General features: G+C 45.2%; 1 pseudogene; it reads right to left on the bottom strand.

Annotated features, from left to right (window-relative positions):
- Positions 1-43: 43 nt before the first annotated feature.
- Positions 44-27,956, bottom strand: LOC120642017 (annotated as a pseudogene).
- Positions 27,957-27,985: the final 29 nt, after the last annotated feature.

The following is a 27,985-nucleotide window of genomic DNA, read 5'->3' as shown; positions in this document are numbered from 1 at the left end:
TCACAACATTAGTATGGCAATTATCACCCAGCAATTGAAGTGGTCTAAGATGCATATCTTTTCAGATTCATGAGAAGACCAGCATGAATCCTTGGTACATCCACTTAATTTTTTTAAAAAGCCAATCTTGAGTTCCATCTACTACTGCAGTAGTGCAGTATACCCAAGTTGTAGAGATTAAGGATGTCACAAGCCACAAGCAGAAAAAATTGAAGTTCAGCGGCCTGAGATACATCCATGACATACTATTCACATCAGGTAATGTGCATCAATAGGTCTACGATACCAAGCTGAAGACACAGTAAGCAGAGATGATTGAGTTAAGACCAAGGGCAATGAAAGCGAGGAATGCCATGGAGGCTGAAGCGTTGATCAGTTTCATGAATTGGTCTCCTCCAAACCGAGACATCCAAACATCCATCATTACGAGAAAGTGCTGCTGAAGATGCTGATAGTAGGAGATAAGCTAACATCTGCAATAAGGATCATAATGCCATTTAGCCACAACTCAACTGGTAACAATTGTTAAGGCAAAATTGCAAGTCCAAACTTGAGCGGAACTTAAAAGGTGAATTAAGAGCATTTTCAGAAACCAGGTCTGGCTAATTTCAAGGGAAGAACAGAATAATATATACAAACCAATCTACTTGCAATTCACAAGGAGCATTTAAGCAACATGATTTTGAAGGATAATTATGCGATTGCTAAGCACGAAAAATTAGCACTATCAGTCGCAAATGCGTCCTCAGTTATTTCTGAAAAGTTCTCTTATTATGACAACTGATTGAAGTTGAAGGACTTTGAAAGCTATTATCATAAAAGGGAACAACAATCCTTTTGCAATGAATGTGCAATTCATCTGCTTTGGGTAGTTAAATATGGATCTGGAGTTTAATATTCATTAACCAACTCTGTGTCAACTTGTCACTACTTACACCTAAGGATGCACTGTTCTGTATCCGAACATTGTTTATACTTATTGATCTATATGGTCTTATATAAAAATAAATACAGCTTGAACAATCACGAGCATAGCAGAAACTGATATTACCACCTAACGTTCATCAACAACTTAAGATTTCTGTAAGCTCCAAAATGAAAAACAATGCAATGGTTCATCCACTGCACACAACTTTGGTAAAATTTGCAATAATTCAACTGCTATAAACTCTGTCTAGTTTGCTGACATCAAACACTATATAACTATGGCCCAAGTTTGTAAAATTGTGCTGCCATAAACTCATGGTTACCAATGGCTAAGACATTCAGAAACGCAGAGTTACTGTTCATTGATGCTTGCCTGATCCATGGCGAGATTGAAGTAGCTGCGCCATGGGGCTTGAACGATGTGCCTCCTTATGACAAGGTAGTGCACCTAGGCTACCAGTTGGAACCCCCGAGTAGGTAAAAGCCACGACACTCGCAGCAAGTACATACTCTTGTTACTATACACCCTGGAGAGCCCGGCTTCTCAGCGCTCCACCCCCCCGCGCTCGACACGTGCACGGGAGGGGAAAACCGACGCGGCCCGTGGATTCCCAGGCCCCGCCTGCGCTGCGCACCGCCTTCGCTGCCAGGAGAGAGGCGGTCGACGCGGGGTGTGGGTCACGGGCCCTCTCCTTATCGCTGCGCTCCTTTCCGCTTTCGTCTCCCTCTTTCGGAGGTGGGGTAGGGTTTGGGGAGCGGGGGTTGGCGCCGTCATCGCCGGTGGCGACGCTTTGGGCGGTGTGCTGGCCGCCTGCGACCACCAGCACCGTTCTTCTCCAGGTGCGCTTTTCATATACGCAGACCTTCCACTCCATTGCTTCTCTGTTGCCGTGGCTTGCGGACCGTTCTTTGAGGGCCGCTTCGTTGGTGCAGCTCGCCACCGGCGACCTGGCTGCCGGTGCGCGGTCCATCCGTCAGGACCGCCGTCGCTCTCCTCCAGCTGCGGTCCCTTCCTGCTTCACCTGCATTGTTGCCTCCATTCTCCCAGAAATTAAGGTAGGCTCCAGATCTGCGCGATTTTATCCGCTTCGAATCAATGAGGGAGCGTGCTGCTTCTTCATTGACTGTTGATGCTTCCATTCCTTTGTGTCCTCGCCGATTAGCATACCCTGCCGATTGTTCCCCTGGTTGGTCCGCCACTAGGTGCTTTCTTGGGGTCTCGGAGGCGGTGTCCTGCCGTGCGTTGCCCGCGGATCCCTGCTTGCCTCTGCTGCCTGAGCCGGTTTCGTCTTAGTCTGAATCAGGTTCGTGCCTCTTCTTTGCCTCCTGTGTTCTTCGTCTCTGCGCCTGCGTGGAGATGTCGTTCTTTTCCTCTTTGCTTGCTGCCTATTGGGTGTCTCTGACCGTCAGATGTGCCAGTTCCAGTTCTTGTGTGGGTGTTGCTTCATGTTAATTTATTGATCTCTATTAATGTTCTGATTGATATTTGTAGGCCGCCTGCCTGTGAGACGCGTTGGAATTCTTGCTTTCCTGCTGCCGTTCTTTAGGTGCGTACTCTACGGTTCTCTCAGTTCCCTTCTGTGTGTTGTCCAGATAGTTCCTGCTGTATTGTTGGCGATGCCTTTGCCTGCACATAGCGTTCTTAAAATGTGATACTGTTTGTGCTTCGTACCTCTCTATGTGTTGTTTGGTTTGCTGCTAAAAAAATGATGGACATTTGCATCGTTGGTGCTCTTTGGCCCTTTCCACATTCGGCGCCACTTATTTGAGGTGTCCTTTCCTCTCTAAGTGTTTAGATGGATGCTCCTGCTTCGTCGCGCCGGCGTTGCAGGGAATCTAGCGCTTCCGGTGGCAGAAATGTGCGTCCTAGGTGTTCTACGCCGGATTTGGTTAGCTCACGGCGCCGTCGTCGAGAGGCCGCAGCTGAGGCCACTCTAGCTGCTTGTGTTGATGCTGGTTGTGGTAGGAATGTGAGACTGCGGTTGCCATCGCCTCCTGTTAATATATGTGGACATCCACCAGCTGTTTCGGTTCCCTTCTCTGCTCCTGCTGCCCCACCAAGCAACGTAGTGTCCAGTGAGTTGAACTGAAAGGGATGCTATTTCTTTTGAGAAAAAATTGTTTCCTCTCATGGTTCAGATTCTGGTGTTTTCTATTTAGGAGACCATTTTGCCCCATCGTGCCTGTACCCGTTGCTCGAGAAAATAGAGCCAGGAGAATGTCCGTCAATAGGAACAGGGACCTAATGAGGAAAGGTTGACTGCGATTGGAGCGCATTGCTCTTTAATTTACCGCAGTGCTATGCTCAATTAAATTTAACATGTTTTCTGATCGACAACGCATGCTATTTCCCTTCTGATCTTTGCCCTGAGCCTATAGTTGCCTTTCCAAAAGAGTATGCCACTCTATTGAAAGGTGCATTGCTTGACTATTTTTCCTGTTTGCCTCCTATTAGCTGCTGTCCACATTCGATGCGTGCACATCTTACCTTCTGAGCTTCCTGTTATAGAGACCTATTCTGGCCGATCTTACTACGGCGGCCCGGATTACGTGTGCGAGCATTGCAACGCGTTCTTCTGGTACCAAGAACGTGTTGTTAGCCTAAGCTCTTATGCACAAAAACGTATTGTGTACCATTCATGCTGCCGTGGTGGCCGTATCTCCCTTCCAAAGCATCGCCCGTTCCCTCCTCCGTTATGTGATCTGATCAGGTTTAATGGAGGTCTTGCGGCTAACAGTTTCATGAAACTTATCAGACACTACAATTCTATGTTTGCCTTTACGTCTTTAGGAGTAGACATTGACAGATCCATAAATACTGGCCGCGGTCCTTATATATTCAGAATCAATGGAGTCGTCCATCATCGTATTGGGTCTCTAATTCCAGATGAAGGGAACAGGCCCCAATATGCCCAGCTGTATATTTACGACACCGCCAATGAAGTGCAGAATAGGCTTGCCATCCACTCTTCTGATGCAAACAGCGATTCCATGGCCTGTCCTCAGGTTGTTGAGTCTCTGATTTCCATGTTCGATCAATGCAACCCATTGGTCAAGGAATTCCGTATGGCTCGAGATAGGCTTCTTTCCCCTACTTCTCCAGATGTCCGTATCAGACTGTTTGGATCATCCGATACAAGTGCAGACCGATATAGCCTACCAGCTGTTAATGAATTGGCAGCCCTTATTGTTGGAGATATATCCTCTTCTACGCATCCCTTTGATATAGTTCTTGAGTCGTGCAAAGGAAAGTTTAGACGTGTGCCTCCTATCCATCCTGCTCTTATGGCATTGCAGTACCCAATCCTCTTTCCTTATGGTGATAAGGGTTACCAATTAGGTATTAGGTTTAGAGACGGGTGCTTAGGATGCCAAGGAAGTCGAAATGAGGTTAGCATGATGGAGTTCTATTCCTATTACCAGCATTACCGTAGACGCGAGCCGAATCCAGTCCTTTGCTCTGGCCGCCTTTCCCAGCAATACGGTGTTAATGCTTATTCATGTGTTGAGGCAAACAGGCTTTCCTTCCACTTTTTCAACCAAAAAAATCTCCGGAGTGAAACCTATCAAGGAATCTCTGATGCATTGTGCAAAGGTGCATCCACTGGTAAGGATGTAGGAATCAAGACGATGCTACCGGCTTCTTATCCAGGCAGTAGGCGCAATCTGAATCAGAACTACCATGATTGCATGGCGATTTCCAGGGCTTATGGTTCTCCCACTTTGTTCACCACTTTCACTTGCAATGCTAATTGGCCAGAGATAGCTGAGGCATTGAGATGTGAGACTGGACAGAAGCCTCCTGATCGTGCCGATATCACCAGTCGCGTATTCCATATGAAGCTCCAGGAATACATAGACGATATTAGGAGTGGCGATGCTTACGGTCCTGTGACAGCCTGTGAGAATTTTCCTTATCTCCGTTTCTCTCATTCGTCCTTTGTGGGTGTGATTTCCGTCCTCTTAATGTTCTTTTCCTTTTGCTGTAGTCGTCGATACTATAGAGTTCCAAAAAAGAGGCCTTCCTCATGCTCACATTCTTATTTGGCAAAGCAATTGCGCTGGTGAGACTTCACCCGCCTTTGTAGATCAGTTTATAATTGCTGAGCTGCCTGATCCGAAAGAAGATCCGCTGGGTTTCGTTTTGGTGCAAGAATTCATGATGCATGGACCTTGTGGTGCGCTTGATCCCAAGTGCCCATGCATGAAAGATGGAAAGTGTTCTAAAAGGTTTCCAAAGAGTTTCCAGCCTGCAACTACGTTTGATGCGGATGGATTCCCTGTCTATCGACGGCGAGATACCAGTGTTAAGGCCCGTAAGAGTGGTGTGGACCTTGATAATAGATGGGTTGTGCCGCACAATCTGCAAATTCTAAAAAAATTTCAAGCACACATAAATGTAGAAGCCTGCAACCAGTCCTACCTCATCAAGTATCTTTTCAAGTACTGCAACAAAGGTGCCGATGCAGCAAGTTTGGGTGTTGCTGCAGACAGCTCAGCAAACAAGGACAAACAACCAGGGAATAGCGAAGGTGTTGATGAGATTGCTGAATATATTAAGTCGAGATACCTTTCATGGTGTGAAGCAGTGTGGCGGTTGCTTGGCTTCGAGATACATGAGAAATTCCCAGCAGTGGAGAGGCTCCATGTCCACCTGCCTGGTATGAACATTGTCGCTGTGTCAGAAGAGGATGTTTTGGAGGATGTTGTAAGTGATCCAGATTCCACCAAAAGTACATTGACAGAATGGTTTCTTGCTAATCAGATTTTCCCAGCCGCCCGCAAGTACACATATTGTGAGTTCCCAAATTATTACACCTGGAACAACAAGCGGAAGACATGGGAGGGTCGTAGGCGAGGGACCAAAATCGGTAGACTGCGTTTTATTCATCCCGGTGTTGGCGATGCGTTCTACCTTAGGATGCTTCTCATGGTTGTTAGAGGTGCGATTAGTTACGCGGATGTTAGGACCTATGAGGGTGTTGTGCACAACACTTTTCGACAGGCCTGCCAGGCACGAGGTCTCATTGGCGACGATACTGAATGGACATCTCTTTTTGATGAGGCTGTTCGGTGGGCGAACCCATTCCAACTTAGAAGCATATTTATGACTGTTTTGGTATACTGTGATGTGGGCAATGTAAGAGCACTTTTCGATGCCTACTGGAAATACATGGCTGATGATATCAAATACAGGATGAGAAAAAATATCTGCAACCCTAACTATGATGTGCCAGATAGCATACTGTTGTCCAGTCTTCTGAAAGAACTATCTTCAATGTTTTCGAATAACGGCCTTTCTATATCTTCCTATGATCTCCCTACATCTTCTGAGATAGCCCATGATGAAAGTTCTAATAGGTTAATTCTTGAAGAATTATCCTATGATAGGAGCAGGGTTTTAAAATCCGACCGGACCGGCCTAACCGCCGCCCTCCGGTACCGGTTTACCGGACCGGTTAGGCCGGTAACCGGTGGAAACCGGTTGAATTCAAATCCAAATTCAAATAAATTCAAAAACTCCCATGCAACCGGTTCCGACCGGTTTACCGGCCGGTTTGACCGGTTTACCGGCCGGTTTTACCGGTTTACCGGTCGGTTTGACCGGTTTGAAATTCAAAAGCTCCCGTGCAACCGGTTTACCGGCCGGTTTGACCAGTTTACCGGCCGGTTTGACCGGTTTGATCGGTGGGCCTTCATGGGCCGGCCCATTTTTTTTCTTTTTCTTTTTGATTTAACTTTAAATTCCCACAAACTATACTAAATGAATGAATTTTTGAGAAAATTTGACACCATTAGATTCATCACACCTTGAAGTATTTTTAGGAATTTTTGGGAATTTTTCATTTTTTGAATTCAAATTTAAAATTTGAATTTTGGCCGGTTGGGTACCGGCCGAAACCGGAACCGGACCGGACCGGTCCGGTTTGACCGGTCCGGACCGGTTTGACCGGTAACCGGTCAAACCGGACCGGTTCCCACCGGTTAGGTTAACCTTGGATAGGAGTGTCCTGGCTGTTGAAGCAGCATCTATAGCTTTAGCACTTAATGGTGACCAACGTTCTATATATGACAGCGTGATCAGCAGCGTGTGCAAGCGACATTCATTTGTCTATTTCATTGCTGGCCACGGTGGGACAGGCAAAACATTTCTGTGGAGGGCGATACTTGCAAGATTAAGGTCTCAAGATCATATAGTTCTTGCTGTTGCATCTTCTGGAGTTGCTGCTCTATTGATGCCTGGAGGCCGTACAGCACATTCGCGGTTTAGAATTCCTCTGGACATACATGATAGAAGTATATGCAGCATAGGTAGGGGAACTTTACTAGCTGCCCTAATACAGAAAACGTCACTTATTATTTGGGACGAGGCACCAATGACACATAGATTTTGCTTTGAAGCACTAGACCGAAGTCTTAGAGATCTGTTGTCCGCCAATGACGCTTCAAATGCAGCTAAACCATTTGGTGGTCTGCCTATACTGTTAGGTGGCGATTTTAGGCAGGTGCTACCTGTCATCCAAGGAGCAGACCGTACTCAAATACTGAATGCTTCGCTGATAAGGTCGCCTCTGTGGAAACATGTTCAAGTGCTCAGATTAACTGTTAACATGCGCCTTTGCAATCCATCGCTCAGCCCTATAGAGAAAGCCCGCATGTCGCGGTTTGCACAGTGGGTGCTAGATGTAGGGGAAGGGAAAATTCCTGCATATAGACGGGATGGGGATATCGAAGACACATGGATTGACGTGCCTGATGATATTGTTATGTTCCCGAATGGTGACAAAATGAGCGCGATCATTGACGCTGTCTACAACGAGTTCGAAAATTCTTTTTCCTCTATATCGTACTTGGCATGCCGATGCATAGTATGTCCTGTAAACACAGTCGTTGATGACCTAAATGAAACTATGGTGGCTAGAGTGCCTGGCGACTCTAAAGAGTATAGGAGTTTTGATCAGATTGCGAATTCCATAGAAATGCCTTCTGACTATGAGCTACTATATCCACCTGAAGTGCTCAATTCTATAATACTAAACAATTACCCGCAGCACTGTCTTCTGCTGAAGGTTAACGTTCCTGTAGTGCTCCTGAGGAACATTGACCAGGCTCAAGGCCTTTGCAATGGAACTAGGCTGCTAATTAGGAGGCTAGGTGATCACATTCTTGAGGCTGAAATCATGACTGGAACCCATATTGGTGTTGTGGTTGGAATACCGAGAATTGTTCTCAATGGCACAAGCCCGCGTTGGCCTTTCACATTGCAGCAACGCCAATTTCCTGTGAGAGTTTGTTATGCCATGACAATAAACAAATGTCAGGGACAAACACTCGAACGAGTCGGAGTTTATTTACGGGAACCAGTCTTCACTCATGGGCAGTTATATGTTGCCATCTCAAGAGTCACATCTCGTGAAGGTCTCACAATGGTTATTGAAGATGAGAAAGGGGCTGCTGCTGCGACCACCAAAAATATTGTTTATAGAGAAATTTTAGACTCTGTGTAACACTTCTATAGAAATATATTGTGGATGTGCTCTAATGCATGTGATGCGATGTCTGACTCTGTGTATTCTCACATGCCCAATTTTTGTATTTCCAGATATTATTTATGGTTTAACCCTCTCATGCACCTTTTACATGAAAAGCCGCTGCCTTTCTACCTATACTGCAGCCCTATTTCCCTGTTCGAGATCTGACTGTCAATTGAAAATTCCCACTGTAGGATGGCCTGCATCCCGTTGAAAAAGGTCTGCCCAGACCATTCGCGCTGGAGAGTGAACGTCAGAGCTGTTCGTTTCTTCGAAAGGTCCACGAATGAGCAGCCTCCAAAACTCTCCAGATTTGAATTTATCATGTTGGATAGTGAGGTATTGTATGCCCTGGGCACCAACACTGTTTCTTCCATTTTATTCCACCACATTAAAGCTATCTGCTTGTATGTAGAATACTGCCATGGAGGCTGTTGTCCCACCGAAATGGATCGATGAGCAAAGGAAAAAACTTTCAGAAGATGGAGTGTACACAATACAGTACTTTGAGGTTTGCAATGCTAGAGCCATTTATCGCCCTGTTGACGACCCGTACATGGCTCGCTTCACCAAGCACACAAGAATTGAACAACTCAGCACTGTGCCTCCAGACTTCCCACTGTATGCGTGTTCCATCACCCCGTTCCATGTGCTCCGTGCTAGAGTGGGTGTGAAGGAGCAAATGTCAGGTATGATATGTTGTTTCTTTTCCCACGAAACTTCTTTGTTTGCATGTTTGTTCTGTACCAATCCAACTGATGTTGTTCTAAACACTGCAGATGCTATGGGCCTCTTTACCAAGTGCTCGCGCATGACAAAGCAAGCAACAAAGAATGGAATTCAATCATTGATCAATGTCCATATTACCGATGGCAGGTATTTTCATGTTTTTTTTAGTGTTTCATAAGCAGGCCTTTTTCCTTTGGCTTCCTTGCATATATGGTGGATCATTTCAAAGTTCCCTTGATGACCTTTTCATTTTTCAGAGACAATGCTGTGCTTGCACTCTGGGGCTCCCATGCAGAGAAGTTCGATGCGCAGCCTCTCATGGAAATGAGCAAGAGTGTTCCTGTGGTGCTGCTTTTTGTCGGAGTTACTTCAAGTACCTTTGATGGTATGTACGCTTGCTACTCTATAAGTATATACTCTGCTATTACTAATGAACTCGACTTAATTTCTAAAATAAGGCCGCCTCACGCTCCAATGCTCTACAACGGGTACTTGGTATGTCAATCCAGCGTTACCAGAAACAACACTGCTCCAGCAAAGGTACCTTCCATGCTTCTTTTATCAAACTCTGCCATTGCAAGCGATAGAGTACGGGCTCAATTGTGCTAATATACATCGCTTTTGCTTCCTTGGAATGCAGCTTTGGCACTGCTATTGGCCAGCCATACTGGGTAGGTGAGCAGCAGGGCAGCCGGCCTCAGGATACGACTGTAGCTGACCTTTCGGGCATCGACAATCCCCATGAAGTAGAGGCATGTTCTTACCCGCATAAGGAATTTATTCTTTGCTGTCCTCATGCCATTAGGTTGCATTTTCAGAAATTTCCTTTTCAACAGGGTAACAGATACCGAGTCATAGCAAAGATAAAGGAACTGGTTCCAAACGAACAATGGTCCTATCTGGCATGTATCAAGTGCAAGAGAACCACAAGACCTAATGGAGATACGTACAAGTTCTTTGATCCTGAATGCACCGGCACATCTGCCATTCCAAGGTAATCCTTTCCAATATTCTTCCCTGTTATTGTTTTCCACCTCTATGGTTTTCAGACTGTACTGATCAGAGTGCAAACATGCTGCAAGTTAGGTACAAAATAGCTTTCCTTGCTACTGATCCAGAGGTCGATTCCGATGCTGAGGAGAAGACCATTGAAATCATATGCTTTGGAGCAGTTGCAGATGGAATGATTGGCCTACCAGCTGATAGTCTTATGAGCCTTGCCTCAAATGTTCAGGGATATATCCCTGAACAGATTAAAAGGCTGTATGGCGGCAAGTACGACTTCAACCTCAGTGTGCCAAGAGGTGCTGTTCGTAGAGGAAGAACAAGTTTCAGAGTTGATTCTCTCACAAGAATTATTGAGGTCGAAAAGCACGCACTTCCTGAAGCGGAAACATGTATGTTTTTCATGGTATTTACACTAGGATGTATGTTTGCTAAATTCAAAAATCCTACCACAATTGAACCTATGCTATGCCCGCAGCAATTGTCGTGCCATCCAACGTTGAAGGAGGCAAGCTCCCAGGTGCCTCTGTCGACAATGCTCAAGCTGATACACCTGATGCAAACGCCAGTACACCTCCTAAGGTACGGTGTGCTCTCTATTCTGTGCAGGTGCAGTCCATGCCTTTAAGATTTGCTAGCTGATCATGGCCTGTGTAGGATGCTCTGGACACAGCAGCTCTGCATCTAATTGCAACACCTGTTGTTCGCAAGGTTCGATATCCTTTTAGGTTCACGCCGTTTCTAACGTATTTTAATCAGAATCAGTAGTCTTATCTCTGATCGATTATGACATGCTTCATGTAGGAAAAGCATCCCATAAGCGAACCAGGTTTGGGAGAGGACCTCGAAGACACTGACTGTGAGACTAGGTTAGTTCAGTTCCTGCCCATTTCATTCTAGCCATGCCTGCCACCTGATACAAAATCATGGATTGTTCTTCTCACCAGCATGCCTTCGGTGAAGAAACCGCGTGCGGCAAGGAAATTATCAATGGCCGTCAGCGAAGAAGATGAGTAGCCACAATACCGTGCTAATGCAGTTCAGAGATGTAACTGTTCTTACTATGTAAATTATGCATCCCGTCATGCTCAGGCCTCCTGGACAAAAAAACAAGTTGCCAGTAACTTAGCTTTCCTGGTGTGCCATAATACTGGCTCTTTTGTGGGTGCCGTTCTATAGCCCTCTATGACCAGGCTGCGGTGTTTGTAATATGAAGTTGTAGTTAGGACTTCTTATTAATTATGCTGCTGCTATCTGTAACAAAACTGTGGTGCCTGTGATATGCCACAGTAACTAGAACTTCGTATTAGACGTACTACTGATATGTATGGCCAGACGGTTCTCTATGTATTATGGTAGCACCGGTATGAACTGTCATCAACTACTCCTGCGTGATCTTGCTGTGCTTTTCTATTTCCAAACTGGAGAGACAACATAGATGGTATTTAGTGTATATTATACATTATACCTGGTATGGCCCGGCCCAATTACTTTCCAGCCCAGTTGTCACAACTTTCCTTGCTCTGCAGGTCCTCCATACCATTAAAAAATAAAGCCATCAGCATCCACTTCTACACTCGTTTGCTTGCACTGCTGTACCTCCATACCGCCAACAGTATCCCCTGCCCGGTTTTCCTGAGCACACCTCTTACTGATCGACACGTCATGGCCCCCCTGACGAAGACCTACATATTCTACTGTCGCCTTGGATTCCTGTTCCTCCACACCAGCCATGGACCGCCACTACCCACTCCACCCAAAAAAAAGGTTGCTCAGGGACTGGAACATCCGCCCAGCAGCTGCTGTGGACCAGGTAATATTTCCCTTCGCTTTGTACTGCAGTTATAGCTAACTAACCTGTGCATTTCGGAAATGCAGTGCAGATCCATCTTTCTTCTCTTTTTTGTGTTGATAGGATTCAGTCGCTTTCATTCTTCTCCATGATCATGCAAACTGATCTGGCCATTCTGCTTTTTCAGACCAAGACCATGAGTGACACCGGGGACAAAAATGCTCAACTCCATCTGTCTGACCAAGATTCGGCCGGTGACACTGTTCTTGTGGTGAAACAAATCAAAGGCCAGGTATGTAGCCCCATCTCCAAAAAAAAATGGTGGCTTTTTGCCTTTTTCGATATCTTTACATTAAATATTCTGTTGACTTCTTTCGTATTTGGTTTCTTGCCCAAAGATGGACGCCTTAGCCTCTGCCACAGTGGACGCAGAATCTTTCTTGCATGGCCCTGTTCTAATGAACACAGAGATGGACCAGGGACCGCCTCTTGCAGATCGGAGGTACAGCTTGGGAGCAAATCTGCCTAAGAAGCTTTTGGATGGTGCCGCTGCTAGCAGGTCCACCACTCCCTCTTCTGGTGAACACATCAAAGAAGAAATGGTAATCAGCATCTCCACACTTCCACCAAGCCTAGCATCTTCTAGAATTTTAGCTAACACCGGTATTATGACTATTTAAGGTGTTTGAACAAGATCCTCTCTACTGGGATAACAAGAAATCTGCCGCTGCCAGCAGGTCCACCACTCCCTCTTCTGGTGAACACATCAAAAAAGAAATGGTAATCAGCATCTCCGCACTTCCAGCAAGCCTAGCATCTTCCAGAATCTTAACTAACACCGGTGTTATCACTATTTAAGGTGTTTGAACAAGATCCTCTCTACTGGGATAACAAGAAATCGCTTCGCGATCTGTCTGATGATTCTCTCTTCACTTCGCCTGTCATCGTTAAGCCTAAGGTATACACCTGCCTCCTTTGCTAAACCCATGCATGTCTAAATATATTTGTGAAACATCTTTCCTTATAAACATCATGCTGTTTTTCTGCAACGAACTTTCTTATTATAAGGATCCAATGTTCTGGGATAAAATAATTGTGCACCCCATGCCCATGCATGTGTTAAGCAGCAGCCAACTCATTAGTATCATAATTTCATACATGCAGTGTTGTGATTAGATTGCCCCAGACTGCATATTCCAATTTTACAGGGCAGAGTTAGCTCAATTAGCTGCATAACTGCATTTTCATTATTTTAGGCTCGCATTCCACTCTTCCATAACGAAGCAAATTGATTTCACTGCCTAATTACATGTAATTAGTTTACGCTCGTGCATTCAAAACAACAAACAAGTAATACAACAAACTTTAAATGCTGGTCATGCAGATACCCGACGCTGTTTACATCCCTAGACATATTATCCTGAAACAAATCATGGATAGTCTGAAGCTCAAAGTGCATGGCTCGGGCTATGACTCTGCCTTCCAAGTTCTCGGCATGGAAACAGCATGGATGCATGTTGATCTCCCTTACGGGAACAAGCCCGGGGCCGATTCAGACACTGTCATCTTTGGCAGTCCGCAACCTTCTCATGATGAAGCTGATGAAAGTGCATGCCAGGCAGTTCTCAACTACTATTGCAGTGCTAGAAATGTGATCATTGATGACTTTAGTCGCATTATTCTCAAAGCGAAACAAGAAGATCTGGATGCAAGCAATTTTTTCTGCGCTGCCATGCAAGATAAGATAGTTCGGCTGGTTTTGGAGCGGGATGCTGCTGTGGCTGCTCTCCAAAAGCACAGCGACAACACAGATATCAAGGTCCATTCTTTAAGTGAGACATTCATCAAAAAGAAACAAGACCAGCTCAATAATGATTGTTTCTATGAGATTCTGCAAGACAAAATCACCAATTTGTTGCGGGATCGCGGTGTTCAGAAACAGTGCTACACCACCATGATCCATGACATGGCCTCTGTCTGTAACAGCTTTGGTGATCTACTGCCAATTAAAAAGGTTACCACTGGTGAAGCCATCTCTGAACATGCGGAAACTGGATTCATGTTCACTGGGAGCAAAACCAATCCATCTCGCCTTGATGAGCTCGCTTTGTCTCTCCTGAAGATCCTTCGCAACGGGATCATCTATGAGACCAAGCACGCCACCACTCCCTACTGTAAGCTACTAAGCTTATGCAAAACCATTTGTCTATATAGCTGTGCATTGCCTCCATATTTTACCTAATCTGTGATCAAATTAACTGTCATTACAGGAGGAGGCAACACACTATATCCACTGTATATACCACTCCACTGCTATGGACTTCATGTTGCAATTGCAGAGAATGCAGCAGCCTCACCATCAATTGGTGGATTCTTTTGCGTGCTCCAGCATCTAGCACGACTAACTGTGTTATAGCAGTTTCTTTTGGCTCTATTTTTTTGGGTGTTCCCTGGGCAACACCAATTACAGCACTGATCCGGGCACTACTACAGAACATGCCTTTGTTCCAGGCCATTTGTCCCGGCAGCCTTTGGGCCCGGGACAATAGGTGGCTTTTGTCCCGGGTCCAACGGCTAGCCGGGTCAGCGGGGGGGGGGGGGGGGGCAAGGCCTTTTGTCCTGGTTGGATCCACCAACCGGGACAAAATGGACCAACCGGGACAAAATGGGGGCATTTTGTCCCGGTTGGTGGATCCAACCGGGACAAAAGGATACGCGGGCCTTTTGTCCCGGTTGGTGTCTCCAACCGGGACAAAAGGCCTTGGCCCCCTTATCCCCTTCCCTCTCCCCCCGCCCGAGCCATTCAGCTCACTTGTTTCTTGCTGTTCTCGGCTCGGGAGGGAGGAGTTCTTGCTCATTTCTTCACCACATTTGTGAAGATCTTTGATTCCCCGTCCATCCATCGGCGCTAAAGGTTTGGGGCTTGTTTTTCTCTTCTTCCTTGGCTTGTATAGCTCATTTCATGCTTTAGAAATAGAGAAAATGTGTAGCTAGCTCATTTCTTGGACATTTAGCTAGATTGCATATGTAGGTGTGATTTTCTTTTAGATTTAGATGAGTATGTGGATAGTAGAAATTTTTAGAATGAGTGTAGACACTTCATGTGATGTACTTGTATACATGACCATATTGTGGATAGTTGATTTTTGTATTCATGAATGAATTAATGAAATGAGTATATTAGAATTTTTGTAATATGAATGAATTATTCATGAATGTATTTATTCAGTACTCTAGTGTACTCCTGGAACTGAAGGGTGTCAAAGTAATTAGAAGTTATAGAGAATTCTTTCAATTAATTAGAGATTTCTTGAGGATTAATGATACATTTCGTCTTTTTATATGATTTCATTGTTATTTGCAAGAGTTATTAATCTGATCATTGTAATTGTAATAGTAAATAATTTTTGCATTGTAATGGTAAGAATTTATAATTTTGTGGAAAATAAAGGTATTTTTCAGTAAAATATGGCTTCAGCAGCTGAAGAGAGTGGCGCCGGTGGGGGTGATCGTTATCCTTCTGGAGAGAAGGGCACAACTCGAGTAGGTCGTCGGTCCAAAAAACCTAGTGCTTTTCATAGGGAAGCGCTCCGTTATTTGGAAAAAGAATATAGAGAATGCATGGCAAGGGGCGAGGAACCTCCGTTTGATCTTGAGGATTTATTGCGGCGTTACGGTTCGTCACCACCAAAATCAGAGGTTTCAGCTCCGCCATCTTCTTCTGCGCCAGCAAGAAATCCGTTAGAGCATTCTGCGTTCCAACGCAAGGACGGTTGAAAACCTATGTGTTGTTGACCGAATTTTTAAATTTCATGTATAGTACTCCTTTGTTAAGTTCTGTAATGGATTAAGTACTCCTTTTAATTAATCAAGATGTATGATGGATATTGCATATCTTTTAATCATTCATGTTATGTTACATTTAGTTTAATTTAGGTTTGATATATTTTATTTATTCGATACGTGTAAAGAATTCAAATCGATTTATTTAAAATGCAGATGGACCGGCAATGGATGTACAATGCTGACCGACGTTCGAAAGAATTCATTGATGGCCTGCATTATTTTTTGTCTGTGGCTGAGGCAAACAAGCATAATGGTTTTATGTGCTGCCCGTGTGTTCATTGCAACAATAACAAGGATTACTCATCTTCAAGAATCCTACACAGCCACATTTTCGCAAATGGTTTCATGAAGAAGTATGTTTGTTGGACGAAGCACGGAGAACAGGGGGTTACCATGGAAGACAATGAAGAAGAAGATTTTGACGACCACTTTCCCAGGAATGCTGGAATCGGTGCATTCGATGACGATATTCCCATGGAAGAGCCCGAAGTAGATGTAGCAGAAAATGATCCCAGCGACGATCTGGGGCAGGCATTGCACAATGTGCAGGCAGACTGTGAGAGTGAAACGGAGAGGTTGAAGTTCTAGAAGTTGTTAGAGGACCACCATAAGTTGTTGTACCCAGATTGTCAAAATGGATTTAAGAAACTTGGCACCACCTTGGAGTTACTGCAATGGAAGGCGACAAATGGTGTATCCGACAAGGGATTTGGTGAATTACTCAAACTTGTTAAAAAATGCTTCCTAAGGACAATGAATTGTCTGCCATAACGTATGAAGCCAAACAACTTGTTTGCCCTTTGGGACTGGAAGTGCAAAAGATACATGCATGCCCCAACGACTGCATCCTCTACCGAGGCGAGTACGAGAATTTGGATGCATGTCCCGTATGCAGTGCATTGCGTTACAAGATTAGAAAAGATGATCCTGGAGATGTCGAGGTGGAGCCTCCCCGGAAGAGAGTTCCTGCGAAGGTCATGTGGTATTCGCCTATAATACCACGTTTGAAGCGTCTGTTTAGAAATAAAGATAATGCTAAGTTGATGCGATGGCACAAAGAGGAACGCAAGAAAGACTCGATGTTGAGACACCCCGCTGATGGGTCGCAGTGGAGAAAAATAGATAGAACGTACCCTGAATTTGATTTGGATGCGAGAAACATAAGGTTCGGTTTGAGTACGGATGGCATGAATCCTTTTGGTGAGATGAGCAATGGTCATAGCACTTGGCCTGTGACTCTTTGTCTGTACAATCTTCCACCATGGCTCTGCATGAAACGAAAGTTCATCATGATGCCAGTGCTTATCCCGGGTCCAAAGCAGCCCGGAAATGACATTGATGAGTACCTAAGACCATTGGTCGAAGAACTCTTATTGCTCTGGGGCGATGAAGGTGTACGGATGTGGGATGAATACAAACAGGAAAACTTCAACCTACGAGCATTGCTGTTCGTAACGATCAATGACTGGCCTGCTCTTAGTAACTTGTCAGGACATTCGAACAAGGGATACAAAGCATGCACACACTGTTTAGATGATACCGATAATATATGGTTGACTCACTGTAAGAAGGTTGTATACATGGGTCATCGTCGGTTTCTTCCCATCAGGCATGCGGTACGAAAGAAGGGCAAGCATTTCAAAGGCCAAGCGGACCACCGAACAAAACCGATGCACCGTAGTGGTAAAGACGTCTTCAACATGGTAAAAGATCTAGAAGTTATTTTTGGAAAGGGATCTGGTAGACAACCTGTTCCGAACGAAAACGGAATGGCGCCCATGTGGAAGAAGAAATCTATATTTTGGGAGCTACCATATTGGGAAGTCTTAGATGTTCGTCATGCAATTGATGTGATGCACCTCACGAAGAATTTTTGCGTCAACCTGATAGCATTCTTGGGAGTGTACGGAAAGACAAAAGATATAGTAGAAGCACGTCAAGAATTGCAATGTATGGAAGAACGAGATGCCTTACATCCACAACAGCGAGATAATGGACGACAATACTTAAGTCCTGCCAGCTATACTCTTAGCAAGGAAGAGAAAGAAACCATGTTTGACTGTTTGAGCAGTATAAATGTTCCATCTGGATACTCATCCAATATAAAGGGAATCTTAAATTTGGCAGAGAAGAAATTTACAAATCTCAAGTCCCATGACTACCATGTGCTTATGACCGAACTTCTTCTGGTTGTGCTGCGGGGGATTCTGCCTGATAACGTCCGGTTAACCATCGTGAAGATATGTGCCTTCCTCAACGCAGTTTCTCAGAAGATAATTGACCCGGAGAATTTGATAAAGCTGCAAAAAGATGTGGTGCAATGTCTTGTTGGCTTTGAGCTGATATTTCCACCATCTTTCTTCAACATCATGACACATCTTCTAGTGCACCTTGTCAAAGAGATTGATATTCTCGGACCAGTATTTCTACACAACATGTTCCCATTCGAAAGGTTCATGGGGGTACTCAAGAAATGTTTTCGTAATAGAGCTCGTCCAGAAGGAAGCATCGCCAGTGCCTACGGAACTGAGGAGGTCATTGACTTTTGTGTTGACTTTATTGATGACCTTAAACCGATTGGAGTCCCTGAATCGCGATATGAGGGGAGACTAACTGGAAAGGGTACATTAGGAAAGAAATCTTGTGTCTGCACAGATGATTTCTCATTCAAGAAAGCGCATTATACGGTTCTTCAACAATCATCCTTGGTTGACCCATATATCGAGGAACACAAGAAAATTCTGCTCTCCAATTTCCCGGAAAAGTCTGAGGCATGGATTACACGTGAGCACATGAACACTTTCTGCAGCTGGTTGCGGAAGCATCTAATGCATAACATGGATATAAGTGAACAACTGTTCTTATTGGCTAGGGGACCATCTTGGAATATCTTAACATACCAAGGGTACGAGATAAATGGAAACACATTTTATACGATAGCCCAAGATAAAAAGAGTACCAACCAAAACAGCGGTATTCGTATGGATGCCATGTACAATAATGGAAAAAAAGACACATATTACGGCTACATTGAAGAGATATGGGAGCTGGATTATGGTCCTAATTTCAAGGTGCCTCTATTTCGTTGCCAATGGGTTAAGCTATCTGGATGAGGGGTAACAAAAGATGAGTATGGGATGACAATAGTTGATCTCAACAATCTTGGGTATAGAGACGAGCCATTTGTCCTAGCCCAGGATGTCGCTCAGGTTTTCTACATTAAGGACATGTCCAGCAAGCCAAAGAAGGGGATAAACAAGCAAAAGGATGAGCCTAAGCGACACATAGTTCTATCAGGAAAGAGAAACATCGTTGGAGTGGAGGACAAGACAGACTTTTCAGAAGAATATAATAATTTTGTTGCCATTCCACCTTTCGAAGTAAATGCTGATCCATGCATCCTGCTAGCCAATGATGATGCTCCATACTTGCGCCGTGATCATAATCAAGGGACATTTGTGAAGAGAAAGTCTGTTACCGCTAATCCTTCATGTACTTGAATCATTTTATATTATTGTATAAAAACATAATCGCAATTCGAATACTTTTATTATATATGTACTGTACAATTATACTTTATGTGTTATATATATATTATTTTATATATTTTTCACTTAATTACTAGACTCAATTATAATTTTCATTCAATAATGGATTACTCAACTAATTTTATTTATTTCATGAAATTACATTCACATTAACACACTATACTCTCTCACTAACACACACAATCTCACTAACACACACTATCTCTCAAACTCACACACTACTCATTAATATCATGAAATTGCTTAATTTTATCTAAAATTCACTTTTTAAACGTTAATATCGTGATAGAATCCACTTTCTGTCGAAAAGCAACAGTTTGAAAAAAATTCACCTAATATATTTTTGCATGGTCAAAATAACAAATATGGTTTCAAAAAAGTTAGATATTTCATTGACCCAATCACTTGAATGAAAATTAATTATTTTTGTTGCGTGTATCAAGTTTATATAGAGATAAGAAATTTTGTTCCATAATTTTTGGAATCATAATTTTATTAACTGAATTAACAAATGAAAGCCAATTTTAAAAGAGAAGTAAAAAGAAACAAAAACAAACATAACATTAGGCGGGAACGAGGGAAAACGTGCCCCTTTTGTCCCGGGTGGTAGATCCACCCGGGACTAAAGGTGGGCCGCGGGCTGGGAATTTTCCCGGCCCGCCCAAAAGCCCCTTTTGTCCCGGGTGAAGCCACGACCCGGGACAAAAGGACCGGACAAAAGGCCCCCCCATATATTTCCTTCCTCCTTCGCCCTTCCCCTAACACTTGGTTTCTCATCTGCGCCTGGTGCCGCCGCCGTCCTGCTCCCCCCACCGCGCGAGCCGAGCACCGCCGCCATCGACGTCGCCGCCGCCCAGAGCCCTGACCTCACGCCGCCGCCCAGAGCCCCGACCAACCCACCGGAGACCCGCCGGAACACCGCCGCCGCCGTAACGCCCTCGCCACCATCCCCTGCTCGCCGTCGACCCGCCGCTACAGGCCATCCCAGCCCACGCCGCGACAACCCAAAGGTAGAGCTCGATCTCCTGAGTCCCCTCAACACCTTCTCTATTCCATTGAACCCCAGAACCTCTCGCTACGTTGGGAAGCTCCTGCCTCTGTATAGTTCCCCAATGTTCTTTAATTTTTAGTTTTCAGAGTGTGTCGAGTGTTTGCAGCACTGAGATCGACATCGTCGACCAATTATGGCTCATTTTCAGTAGCTAGGAAGCTACACTCATGTAACTTTGGGACATGCTCATAATTTGAAATCATAATTTAGAGTTCATGTTATTTAGAGTGAAATCATAATTTGTTGTTAAGAGTGAAATCATAATTTGTTGTGTAAATAAAGGTATATTTACAAATTTTTAAATGTATGAATGTATGTATGTATGTATGTGTAAAGTGAGTTTAAATTTCTTTTAAATATTTCATGTATATTTCTTGAATTACTTAGTGAAAAAACCGTCTAGAATATTTCACAGTCGATACTTAGTGAAATTATAGATAGAATATTTCGTGTATATTTTTTGAATTACTTAGAGAATATTTCTCGACCTCATCCATCGATCGGTACTTAGTGAAATTATCGATAGAATATTTCAAGTTTATTTCTTGAATTACTTTGAGAATATTACTCGACCTCGTCCATCGATCGGTACTTAGTCAAATGCTCGCAAATATGTGGATTATTTAGATAATTTTTTAAGGGTTTTATTTGTAATCATATTTTAGTTACGATGGACCCGCGACACACAGACGCGGAAGACGAACAGTTCTTGTTGAATATGATTGGCGAAGGTCAAGGAGATGTCGCTGAACTGATGATGGCAGCAATACCGACATATATTTGAATATGTCCGGTGATGGAATTGAGGCACCATCTATTCAGGATGACGCTGCTGCTGAACAAAGTGCTAATGTACATATCACAACTATAATTATTTGTAGTGACAATCATATTTTTATCTGAATCTATATGAATACTATGAATGTTTTTTTATAGCCGTCTGGATCATCGTCGCAGCAGAAAAAGACGAAGCGAGGCCCAACAAAAAAACTGGAAGGGCGGTTCATTATAACGGAAGTTGGTCCAGATGGCGAACCGATCGCTCCAGAAGCTGCCGTCAAAAAATTCATAAGACAATCCGGATGTATTGTCAGGGACAACATCCCGATCAGCTTCAGGCTCTGGAAAGCTTCCAATCCAAGCGAGGAACGGGATGCGGTACCCGAAAGAGAAAAAGAATGGTGCTGGCGGGAGCTTAAGAAAAACTTCACGGTTCCAGCTGAATCCGAAGAGATATGCAAGTGCTGGACCCTGAGTAAGATGGCCGACCAGCTGCGATCATTCAAGAAAATTTTGACGAAGAAATATATCAAGACCGGGACCACACCCGTATTTACCGGCGAGCTCGAAAAGCTCAGGGGTCACTGGGATGCATTTGTGGAATACAAGTCTTCAGAGCTTGGGCTTCAGAAGGTGCAGAAGGCCAAAGACAACGCCTCGAAGAAAGTGTACCATCACACTCTATGCCAAGGAGGCTACAAGCTTGCAGTACCCAAATGGGAGAAGATGGAGTAGGATCTGCTTGACAGAGGCATCCAACCTGCGACCATGAACTGGCTTGAAAGGTCAAGGACCTGGTTTTATGGTCACGGGGGAAGCTTGGACCCATTGACTGGTGACTGCATCTATGGGCCAAACATCCAGCGAGCAGCCTAGAGACTACAGGAGGCCATACAAGCAGCGACCGAGGGAACATTCCAGCCGGATAGAGAGAGGGACGAGCTGACTTACGCCCTTGGGAATCCAGAGCATCCGGGCCGCACAAGAGGCAAAGGCGTGGTTCCGTGGAAGTATGAGTTCAGGGATTACATTGATTCATATAGAAGCCGGCAAAGAAGAAAGAATGATGAGCGGGAGCACTTGCGAAGGCTAGAGGAACGGCTCATGTCACACGATCAAAGACTGGAGGAAGAGGTTCAACGCCAAGTGGCCGTAGCAATGAGCCAGCAACAGCAAGCGCAAACGTTGCCTCCAGAGCCTAGTGTCGCAGCCGATCACCTGTCTCAGCGGAAAAGCAGCTGCGCTTCCACAGACATCGCCACCGCTGAGCCCACGGGGATCCAGGCCACAGTTGAAGCGTCGGCCCCGCAACGATTTCCAGTGGATGAGATCACGCACCGGACACCTTGTGACCTGCAGACTGCCGTTAAGAACTTAATGTTCACTGTTGCGTACGGTACCGCCATGCCAACCGAACCAGGCGACGTGTACCACGGGCAGCAAATTCCGCCTAGATACACAAGAGTTGGCGTGGAGCAGGTGTGCCAGGGTTGGGAGACGCTCGAGCTTGATATTCCTGGAGGCGATGGGGAGAGGACACTAGCAGAAGCCATTCATGGCTACATCCTATGGGATAAGCGCTACATTGTCCTAAAGTCGGATGATCAAACACCAAGACCGGCATCTCAGCATGCCTCTCCAAGACCGGCATCTCCGCAAAACTCCCCAAGGGCAGCACTGTCTCGGCAAGGATCACCGGCACATTCTCCATCACCATCATCTCATGCGCCGATGAACACTCAAGCGTCACCGTCGCCTCCATGGTCACCCCCTCCGCCGCCGGCAAAGAAGCAGAAACGGCCGTCGGCAAAGAAGGTAGCTGCACCGGCTAAGGAGCCTCCAAAGAAGAAGAAAAAGGAGACAAAAACCAAGGAGGCTCCTATTAAACCCTGGGACATGAGCCTTGAAGAATGCGATCGGATAACTCAAGAAAGAGTTAAAGAGCACTTCAAGCCGAAGCCGAAGCCGGAGCCCGAGAAAGTGATAAATCCGATAGATTTGAAATTTTTTAAGGGAATGTGCGAAGCAAATAAGAGAAAATTCATTCCGAGAGACCCCCCTTCAGACTACGAACGCACAATTATCAAAACTACTGAGAAAAAGAAGAGACAATCAAAGTCCTCGTCGTCCGACGTTCCACAGCTCGGAGCCCAAAAGAAACAATCAATAGAGCCTCTCGTAGTGGGACAGACGACGCAAGAACAAGACTTTGTTACATTTTTGAAAGAATCAAACCTGACGGCCGCTCAGATTGCAGGGGGAGAAGATATTCCAAAGGCCGATGTGGTCGTCAAATGGACGTTTGAGATCGGCAAAGCTCTTGTACCCCCCGAAGTAGTGTCTGTGCTTCCAACGCAAATGTATAAGCTGCACCAGCACTACATGCGTGCGATGGCCGATTGCATCTTCATGCAGGGCGCAAAGATTAAAGATGACGATTTCTTACGGGGGGAGGCCATTCTATGGATAAACTGGGAAGAAATTTACCAACTATTCCATCAGGAGGCCCTCGACATCTCTATGGTCGGCTTGTGGGTTCTGTAAGTATTTTACTCTCCTTACGTATTGTTTTGCATGATCTCAACGTACTGATCTCTTGATTTATTCGGTATCATGTAGAATGGAGATACATACTTGCAGAAGAAAGGGATACTCTCACCTCGGCTTCATCGACCCAATTACTTGTAATTGGAGGCTTCTACGCGACAATACCGATGAGATATTCCAAATGTTGTTCAAGTACATAAGCGTTTATCACAACAAGCAAATGATATTGTTTCCTTACAACTTTGCGTGAGTGATTCCTTCCGTCTAACACTTTCTATTCTGCAATCGAATTGTTTAAACCTTAACTACCAAGAACTGCCTCCGTATAATCTTGCAGTGAACACTGGGTCCTAATTGTCATAATTCCCGAGAAGAGCCTACTCGTGGTTATGGACTCATTGAGGAGACCTCCAGAACAATACGAAAATCTTCTTAACATGATGAAAAAGTAATTCTACCACTATTCCGTCGGTGACCGATAATTTGAATCACTTTGTTACTTGACTATAATTGTTCTAATCATGCACAGGGTTTGGAAAGAATTCGCTAAAAATCATCCAGGCAAATTTGACAAGGAATTGAAGATCAAGACAGATTTTCCGGTACGCACTTGGATGATTCGTTGCACGATTCATTAGTTTTATTATATATTCATGTAAATACCTGATAATTTCTTCTCTCTTAAAGTGTATGAGGCAGAAACCAGGCACTGTATTGTGCGCATACTATGTATGCGAGAACATCCATGGTCTGGTAGGTCCTCCAAAGGGCTGGACAGATTGGGAGGATGAAGTAAGTAAAAAATTTGTTAATATTTGAACTCGTATTTTAATTAGTCGAAATTAATTATCCGCTTTTTCCATAGGTCGGGGAGATGCGCGATAAACTCATACCGGAGGAAAAGATTATGGCGATTCAAGAACGATTCTCCGGATTTATTGTTGAGTAAGTCCTCGATCCAAAAGGCGAATTATATTATGATGGAATATCTAATATTGACAATCACAGCAAATATGACAATATACGCGTATATATGTAATTAAGAACGAATATAACTATGTAAATATATATGTGTGTCTATGTATTAAATTTCTATTTATGAGTATGTATGTATTAAATTTCCAAAAGGCGAATTCTACTATGTAATTAAGAACGAATATACCTATGCAAATATGATGGAGTATGTATGTATTATATATATAAGCACTCCAATAATATATATGTGTATATATATATTTATATAATATTGGTCCTAGACATTTTCATATGTAAAGGAATTCACATGTATAGATATGTGTATACATATATATATATATATAAGTGAATTAATTTATATATGAAAACTATCTAGGAAAAATATTATATAAGTAACTATATATATGTATATATTAGTGGAGATCATACACACTGAATTCCAATACATAAGTTTAATTGAAATGCAAAAGTATAATTGAAATAGAAAAAGAATTGAGAAAAGAAAAACATGAAAAAAAAGAAACCTTTTGTCCCGGTTGGTAACACCAACCGGGGCAAAAGGGTGCGCCAGCCACGTGGGCGCTGGCTGCACCTTTTGTTCCGGTTGCCAGACCCGGGACAAAAGGGCACCCCCTTTTGTCCCGGACTGGCGTTCCCGGTTGGGAAACCGGGACAACATCGATTTTCCAACCGGGACAAATCAACGTTTTTGTAGTAGTGGGGGTGTGGTTCAGAGGGTGACTTTGTATCCCCTTGGCAGACAAATCTTGGAAACCAGCTTTAGAAGCATAACAGATTGCTGCAGCCTGCCACTCAACAAAAGTATCACATACAAATGGTATGGAACAGCAACCTGCCCAGTTCTGCTTCCTGGTTTCACCTTTGTGTGTCCGTAGTTCGCAAAAATAGCTGCTGCAACTACGCCTGATGGCCTGCTTAGTCTGTACTAGCGTGCACTGCATCACGGATGTTGGATGCAGCTGCCAGTTTGTAAGCAAACCTGCATGGCAGTAACTATTGCCTATGATCCTTCGAACTGGTTCATCACCGTGACTATGCAAACTATGTTTTCTGCTGTTTATAAGCTTCTCTGTTTCCTGACGCCCCTGGTTAACGTGCACTGCAATATTTCATCGGGGATGAATATGCAATCGTAGATCAAAATAAACTGTCCATTCCACTCCCACGAACGAGTACACGAGTGTTTCATATAGGCAAACACAGTAGCACACATACATATACTCTTACATACCATTACAACAACCGTTCAACACATAATATGATATAAACTCGACCAGCCACTTTGAAGCACGCAAACCATTAGTGCGCCTTCCGTTTTGACAAAGAGACAACTACGCAAACTCAATCCTCATCCATCAGCTCAGTACCCAGCTCTTGCGCTGCGCCGGTGCCAGCCCAAACATTTTCCTCGGCCCAGTCAGCGGCTCCATGAGCAAGCAAACCAATCGAGTTCCTCGAGCAACCACCCACATCGTCGAGAGTAATCGCTTCCAGTGTCTTCTGAAGGACCTCCAGATGATCGAGTGACTGAAACCAACCAGAACTAAGAAGCAGATTTTTTTTGCGAAGAGTTTCGTTCTCCTTTCGGAGACGTTGTACCTCATTGTAATTGAAATCGTCAACCACAACGTCGAAATCGCAACTTGATGCCAGAATAAGTGCATGTGCTGCCGCCTCCTCTGCTCCATCCTTTGTTGCCGAAGCGTGGCCCGTTGCCTCAAGAAGAGTGAGATCATCAATCTCATCTCCTAGCGGAACAACCACAAAACCGGTCGCCACATAAAGCCCATCGACAACGCTGAACGAGTAGCAAGGCATGGAACCCTCTAAAACCCTAACCACATCGTCCAAAATCTTGCGGGCAGATACATGCGCAACAAGCTCTCCTACACGGACACAGAATCGCATAAGTCACTGGCCAAATTTGAACGCAAGAAAACAGCAGTTCACCTTTGGCTTCCCAACCAGAACAGCTCTTACGCGCAATGCGAATGGCCGCCATCACCCCAGCGTCCTCACCCTCAGAACAGCGGCTCCTCACAAGAGAGGGCGCCCATCTATTAAATCACATACGTTGCCTTGGGTCCAACAAAACCAGCCGCACAAACCGACCTCCTGCAAACCGCCTCTGCCTCATCGCTGCCCTCCAACCGACTTCGTTCAACCAGGTAGTGGTACAGGCCAACAATCCAGCCCAAACAAGCGATAGTTACGGCCCATCTACTACGTAAACCGGACCGGGTGCAGCGTAGCGCGCGGTCTACCTAGTACCTACATTGCCAAAAAAAATTCACAGATTTACAGCTCGCATCAACACTAAATAAGAAACGGTCGTTTTAACTAATATATAACTAATAAGATATGAGCTGAGATCAGATCAACCTGTACTCGTTGTAGCGGCGGAAGGAGTCGCCGGACCAGCCTGTCGTGGTATCGGCAGCCATGACAGAGAGCGCAACCAGGCAGAACACGGCGGCTGAAACCCTAAACCCCAGCTCGGCCCTCCTCAGCTCCGCGCGCTACACCTTCTCCGGGCCGCCGCCGCCTATGAGCTACCTCTTGGACCCCACGCCGCCTCCACCTCCAGCAACGCCAGTGACGGCTGCCACCGCAGCGAGTGACTCGGTGTCGCTCGGAGGGGCAACCTTGTCCACCGCGGGCTTCGCCTCCTCCGCCACGAGGTCTTCGCCGGAGAGGAGCTTCGCGATGGTGACGGCCGATTCCATCTGCGGTGAGCCGGCTGGTGACGCCTCGGCCGAGGAGGCCTTCGGCGGCGTCGAGTCTTGTGTTAGCATGAGGGCCAGCGTCATGCTCCCCGAATTGCTAGCCGATTCCGCCGCCTCCTGCTCCGACTTGGCGTCCGAGGACGCCGGCGCTGGAGAAGGTGGCGGCACTGAAGCTGGGGTGGGGTGGGGCGGAGAGCGCGGCGACAATGTTTGGCCCTCACGCGGGAGGGGAGGAGAAGCATCGGCGCTGGGTGGAAGCGAGGAATGCGGAGGTGAGGATGGAGAGGAATCGCTGGGAGGAGGCGGAGTGGGGGTAGGACCAGTGGAGGGAGGAGCAGGAGGAGGTGGTGGTGGAGCTGGTGCTGGGTTCTCCGACGAGAGGGATCCATCATGGGAGGGATGCTGTGAAGGGTGAGAAGAAGGCGCGACGGGATCGGCCGTCGGCGGTGGCGGCGGTGGCCGGATTGGTCAGGCCATCGAGTGGGGGCTGGTGGTGGTTGTGGCGT

The sequence above is a fragment of the Panicum virgatum genome, chromosome 7K, assembly GCF_016808335.1.
Source record: "Panicum virgatum strain AP13 chromosome 7K, P.virgatum_v5, whole genome shotgun sequence".
Classification (NCBI taxonomy): domain Eukaryota; kingdom Viridiplantae; phylum Streptophyta; class Magnoliopsida; order Poales; family Poaceae; genus Panicum; species Panicum virgatum.
Note: the sequence above shows the minus strand (reverse complement) of the source record. Positions and strands in the feature narration are given on the sequence as shown.